This window comes from Oryctolagus cuniculus, chromosome 7 (genome assembly GCF_051225735.1).
Source record: "Oryctolagus cuniculus isolate XC-2025 breed Fujian yellow rabbit chromosome 7, ASM5122573v1, whole genome shotgun sequence".
NCBI classification, from domain to species: domain Eukaryota; kingdom Metazoa; phylum Chordata; class Mammalia; order Lagomorpha; family Leporidae; genus Oryctolagus; species Oryctolagus cuniculus.
The window spans coordinates 125,873,773-125,879,674 of NC_142873.1; the positions used below are offsets into that span (position 1 = coordinate 125,873,773).

The 5,902-nt window shown below is 54.4% G+C and overlaps 1 long non-coding RNA gene across 1 annotated transcript; it reads left to right on the forward strand.

Annotated features, from left to right (window-relative positions):
* Positions 1-676: 676 nt before the first annotated feature.
* On the forward strand, positions 677-5,012 carry LOC127493693 (uncharacterized). Its single transcript, XR_007924142.3, has 4 exons — positions 677-816; positions 941-1,002; positions 3,402-3,625; positions 4,493-5,012. It is a non-coding gene; the product is annotated as an uncharacterized LOC127493693 (long non-coding RNA).
* The last annotated feature ends 890 nt before the right edge of the window (positions 5,013-5,902 follow it).

A 5,902-nucleotide genomic window follows, 5' to 3' on the forward strand; every position in this document is an offset into this window, starting at 1 on the left:
TGGGAATGAGAGCAAACTCATTTTTATCCACCCTTAGGGAACTAGTGCAAATTTCTGACACAGACATGCTGGGGGGAGTCTGGGCAGGGGCAGGGGCGAGTCGGGCGGGACCCAGGCTCTCTCTAGAGGTGGACTGGGAGGTAGGCAGGGAATGCTTTAAAAGTGATCTTAGAATGGACTCACCCACCAGGGCTGCAAGAGAAAGCACAGAGAGTATAGCTATATTATCCTCGACTGATTACTCTTCCATCGTTCCCGACCGTTTCCATCAAACAAATGGGGGGGGGCTCCCCACGCTTCTATCCTTGAGGAACGTTGGGAGTGAGCTGTAGGGGGGGGCGGCACCCATGGCTCCGCCCACACGGGTAAGAGCTGTGCATCGTGGCAGAGCGGCCACCTGTGGGCAGCACAGCAGGAGACCCTGCGGAAGAGCTGGGCCAGGGCAGCAGGGCCAGATTTTCTCTCCCAGCACCCAGGCCTGGCAGCCGTGCCATTTTCTGCAGAAAAGAACAGGAATCTGGTGGGAGGGCGGTGCGCCTGCGCCTCGGAGAGCAAAGCAGAGGGTGAGCGCGGCTGCTGCCAGAAAGCAGGGTTCTCTAGCGGTTGCCAGGGCCGCGTGTTTCCAAAGCGGCCAGCGGCGTGAGGTGCCTTAGTGCCTTCCACCAGCCAAGCTGTGATCACGGGGACAAAGCAGAGAGGCAGGGGAGGAACCACCTGGCTCATAAGGAGGAGGCAAGTTCCCGCGAAGCTGTGCCTCCATGACACTCCCCCGGAAAGTGAACACGGAGCAGACAAAAAGGTGGCTGTAATTAGAAGGTAAACATAATAAGATCTATTCACTTTTATTATTTCAATAAGCCCGGGAATGTTTACACAGCCTATTTTATTTTTTCTAGTGAATGTCAGTCTTCATAAAACACTGTCGTGTATCTGTTTCTAGCTATGGAGACGGGACAGGAAAACCACAGGGAACCACGCGCAAGCCACCACGTCATGGAAAAGGTAAGAAGCACGTTGAGAACCTAAAGGCCTGGGCGGGGAGGCGGGCAGTCAGGTGGAAGATGAGCCCCGGGGGACCTGGCCCAGCAGGCCCTGGGCCCTGGAATCGAGTAGGGCATGCATTCCTCCCGGGGCTTCTCAGTGATGAATCACCGGACTGCTTTAGGGGGGAGGAAAAACAGGCAGCCCAGTCCCTCACCTCTCATGAAACCTCCAGATGACCCCACTAATGATAAGAAAACAAGAAGTATCTGAAGTCTCAAACACTGCTCGCAGACCCCATCCGTATGTCGCAGCGACAGCACAGTGGGTTATGTAACACTGGCAGGGTGAGACTTGCACTGTAGAACATTTTGGGGGAGACAGAAGCAGGTTGCAACACAGCTGCTGGACACGGTGTGAAAGACCCGCACTTACAAACTGGACTATTGCAGCAAGTGAGAACTAAGCCCCAAAAGGCAGCCTGTTCTGTCAGCCGCTGGCTCTGTCTTGAAACTCCTGGGAGAAGCAACCACAGCCCATGCCCAGTCAAGAATCAATGGTGGGGGGCAGCGTTGAGGTGCAGTGGCTGAAGTCACTGCTGGCAAAGCTGGCATCCCATGAAAGAGTTCTGGTTCGAGTCCAGCTGCTCCACTTCAAATCCGGCTTCCTGCTAATGTGCCTGGGAAAGCAGCCAAAGGTGGCCTAAGTACTTGGGCTCTTGCCCCCATGGGGGAGAGAGGAGTACCTGGCTCCTGGCTTCAGCCTGGCCCAGCCCTGGCCATTGCAGTCATTTGGGGAGTGAACCAGAAGAGGGACTATATCTGTCTCCCCCTCTTTCTCTCTGTCACTCTGCCTTTCAAATAAATACATAAATCTAAAAGAGAGAAAGAAAAGAAAAGGAGAGAGAAACAGTTGGTGACCCAAATCCTGGTCTGAGTCCGTATTATTTTTCAATTTGAAGGTTATTGCACCCTAGCCAGGTATCAAAATCCATATCTAAATATCTATTAAGAGTGGCTGGCTCTGTGATGCAGCAGATAAAGCTGCTGCCTTTAGTGCCTGAATCCCAAATGGGTGCCAGTTCGAGTCCCCACTGCTCCACTTCTGATCCAGCTCCCTGCTAATGTGCTTGGAAGAGCAGTGGAGGGTGGCCTGGGTGCCTGGGCCCCTGCACCCATGTGGGAGACCTAAAAGAAGCTCCTGGCTCCTGGCTTCAGCCTGGCTCAGCCCCAGCCATTGTGGCCATTTGAGGAGTGAACCAGTGGGTGGAAGATTCTCTCCGTAACTCCCTGTCTCGCTCTCGCTCTCGCTTTCACTCTCGTTCTCACTCTCTCTACCTCTACCTTTCAAATAAATAAATAAATAAATCTTATTTTAGAAAATCCTAGTAAGATATAGCATTGAGTACAGAGGTAATAAAGAAATGAATTAAACCATGAAACTCAGGCTTTCAGGATAGCTGTAAGTGGAAACGTAGCCGACCATTTTAACCACTCTGTATATGTTTCATCTGTTTGCTTCATAAATTTGGAGAATTCAAAAATGCAGCATTTGTAACTGCAGCTTAAGCTATGCAAACCAATGTGCTCATTTAAGTTCATAACATGTTAAGATATTTTCTAAAACTTTGTTTCAATCTCTTATTATTAGATTTTTTAAAGATTTATTTATTTATTTGAAAGTCAGAGTTACACAGAGAGAGGAGAGGCAGAGAGAGAGAGAGAGAGAGAGAGAGAGAGAGAGAGAGAGAGAGAGGACTTCCATCTGATGGCTCACTCCCCAGTTGGCCGCAATGGTCGGGACTGCGCCGATCCGAAGCCAGGAGCCAGGAGCCTCCTCCGCGTCTCCCATGTGGGTACAGGGGCCCAAAGACCAGGGCCATCCTTCACTGCTTTCCCAGGCCACAGCAGAAAGCTGGATCGGAAATGGAGCAGCCGAGTCTCGAACCGATGCCCATATGGGATGCTGGTGCTTTGGGCCAGGGTGTTAACCCACTGCACTACAGCGCCGGCCCCTAGATGTTTAATAATACACTGATAAACACTTTTAGTGTCACTTGGTAGCAGTCTTCCTCTGCGAGCCCAGCCCCCCCCTTGGCCATGGCTTCCACTGTCTCCTGCCCTGCACAAACTGCCCCAAAGCTCAGTAGCTCAGAGCAGTAATCATTTTATTATGACCCCTTGATTTCATGGGTCAAGAATTCAGGCAGGGCTGGGCTGGCCGGGTCATCAGCTGCACACAAGTCACCTGGGGTCACTCAGTAGCTCTCAGCTAGCAGTGGGGCAAGGCGTCCGGATCCTGGGGGGCGTGATCAGAGCCCTGGGCGCTCTGGGCCTGTGTGTCAGGGCCTCTCCCGCAGACTCCTTGCAGGGTGGGCCAAGGCACCCGAGATCAAAGTGGAACCCCACCCGCTCTCTTAGAAGCAGACCCAGAGCCGGCACAGGGTCACTTCTGCCGCACACTGCCAGGCACAGCAGCCACGGGCCAGCCCACAGTGCCTCTTGAATCTGTCTCCATCCTGCAGCAGCCTCTTCCAGGAGGCTGTGAAGTAGCGACTCGGGACTGCGCGCGCCTTCATGCACACGACTGCGACTCAACCCGAATGATCAGCAACTTGGGTGCTTACGAGGTGCCAAGGTTGTAAGTACGTTAGTGTTTTGTTATTGAATCTTCGCAACAAGTCTGGGAAGTTTTCTCATCACACCCAGTTTATAGATTAACAGGCTGAGTAACCTGGGCAAGATCACACTGCCCGCAGTGGGGAGGCGAGGATTCAGATCCAGGTCCCGGCCCCAGGGTATAAAAGAGACGAGGATGAAGGAAAGCCCAAGAGGCAGCAGATACAGATGCTGGGTAGCCTGGTAGCCCCACAAAGGCGCCACGATGGCATCCTGAGAGCAACGGGGGGTCTCCGCCGAGCAGTGCCCACCACATTGGTTTGAGGGGCAGGATAGGGGGAATGAGCGAGGAGACTCCCACGTGAACCTAGGCATGGGTCACATGGCCTGGGGCCTGGGGTGTGAAGAGGGAAGGATCTACAGTCAGGAGAAGGAATCGAGCAGGGGCTGGTAACTTCCCGATGTGAGGGGAGTGACCAAGGGCCTCGTCCCAGGCGCAGGCGTCTCCCAGTCCCCCTGGAGCCCGCAGCAGACACTCTCAGGGCGTGAGTGACCAGCATCTCCCAGGCACACACTCCACAGGAGGGGCAGCCAGGGCCTTCCCTGGACTCTCCTAGTCTTTGGGGAGACTGGGGAGCTAGGGAGAGGGAAGGAGACAGCAGGGAGGACCCTCTGGTGAGGAGTTTTGGAACGAGAACTGATGATTCCAGGGAGTCTGGCTTGCCGGGGGCAGGTGGGTCTAGGCCCACCCTAGGACAGCCTGACTCCAGCCCCGGGGTCTGTCTGCTTCATCCACCAGGTGGCAAGGAAGCTCAGAGCAAGGGCCGGGGGTGAGCCGGGGTGTGGAGGAGCTGCGATTCGCTAGCCAGGCCCTCTCTCTTCCTGCCCTCCAGCCCTGCACACCTGGCACATCACCCACCGTAAACCTGTGGTCACGAGAGGCCCAGCTCTAAAGCAGTGTTGCACCATGGCTGAAAGCAAAGGCTGAGAAAGCAGATCCCTGCTTCCCCACCGCTAGCTGGGAGATCCTGGGGAAAGCTCCGTGTGCCCATGCAAGCTGACCGAGGACGGAGGGGACTCCGTGTGATAATGGAAATGGCCTGCAGACCCGGGGCCCAGGGCCAAGGCAAGGCTTCAGAACCAGCAGCAGAAAAATGCAAGGCAGAAAGCACCTCCTCCACTTTCTGGTTTGCACGGCCCGCCCTGGCCCGCCCGGGCCCCCACCTCAGGCTATCTGGCCTCCTGTGACTTGTCGGTCACCGGGTTGCCTCTGCATCCCTGCACTCCTCCCCAGAGCAGTCTGGCAGCTCCGCGTGTGGGACACGGGACAGAGGCTTCTGCACCCCCTTCCTCGCCACGCGGCACAGGCTTGGACTGGTTGGGGATCCCGTAGGAGCACAATAAAGACTGATTGGGCTAAATGACCAATTTATGACTTCTCTTTGAACAGGCCTTAGATGATTACCTTTTATGAGGCTTACACTTTAGACTTAAGATGTAAAACAGAAGCTCGGGTTAAGAGGCAAATAATGGGTTATTTTATGTGCTTTCTGGAGCAAAAGTCCACAGCTTTATGGCAGCAGCTGTAAAAGAGTATGATTGGAAAAGCCTTGATTGAGAAACCCACAGGGGAAAGAACCCTGGGTCAGGAGACAGGAAGCCCACATTTCCCGCCCCCTGCCCTGTACCTCCAGCCAGGTGCCTACCCTGGCTGAGCCCACGGGCAGAACCAGAGACCCCCAAAGACCCTCCCCAGCCCCCCACCCCAACCGTGGTTCTTAAGTCTGAAAATCTGAGATAGTCTCTTCCCAGTATTCCACGGCTCCTAAGGCTCAAGTGTCTCCAGTTGTAGGAGTCTGGTGTCCTACAATTCTAAGACTGTAAACTTTGTTTCACGCTGTATTATCCTGCGATTCTAAAGGTAGGTATATGATTGACAGCATGTGTCTGGGGTCAGGAGAGCGAGGGCTCACAGTCCCCCCAGTGCTCACCCCACATGATTTTGGACAAACGGCTCAAGGAGAACCTCACTTGTGTGATGGGGACAGAGGGTGTGGCCACACGCAGGTGTGCAGAGCCGGTTCACATACATAGCTCCCACAATGCACTGGCACAGAGAAAGCTGTCGAAGAATAGTAGGTGCTGTTACTGTGATCACAAGATGCCAGGACTCTGCAATCCCCCAGTCCTGAGGGAGTGCTCCTCCGGGATTCCAGGAGTTCCTGTTTCCCAGATACTAGGTATGAGAATTCCCAGCCACCCCCTTTCTAGGAGCAGGGCTGTCACCACAGCCGCGGCCACCA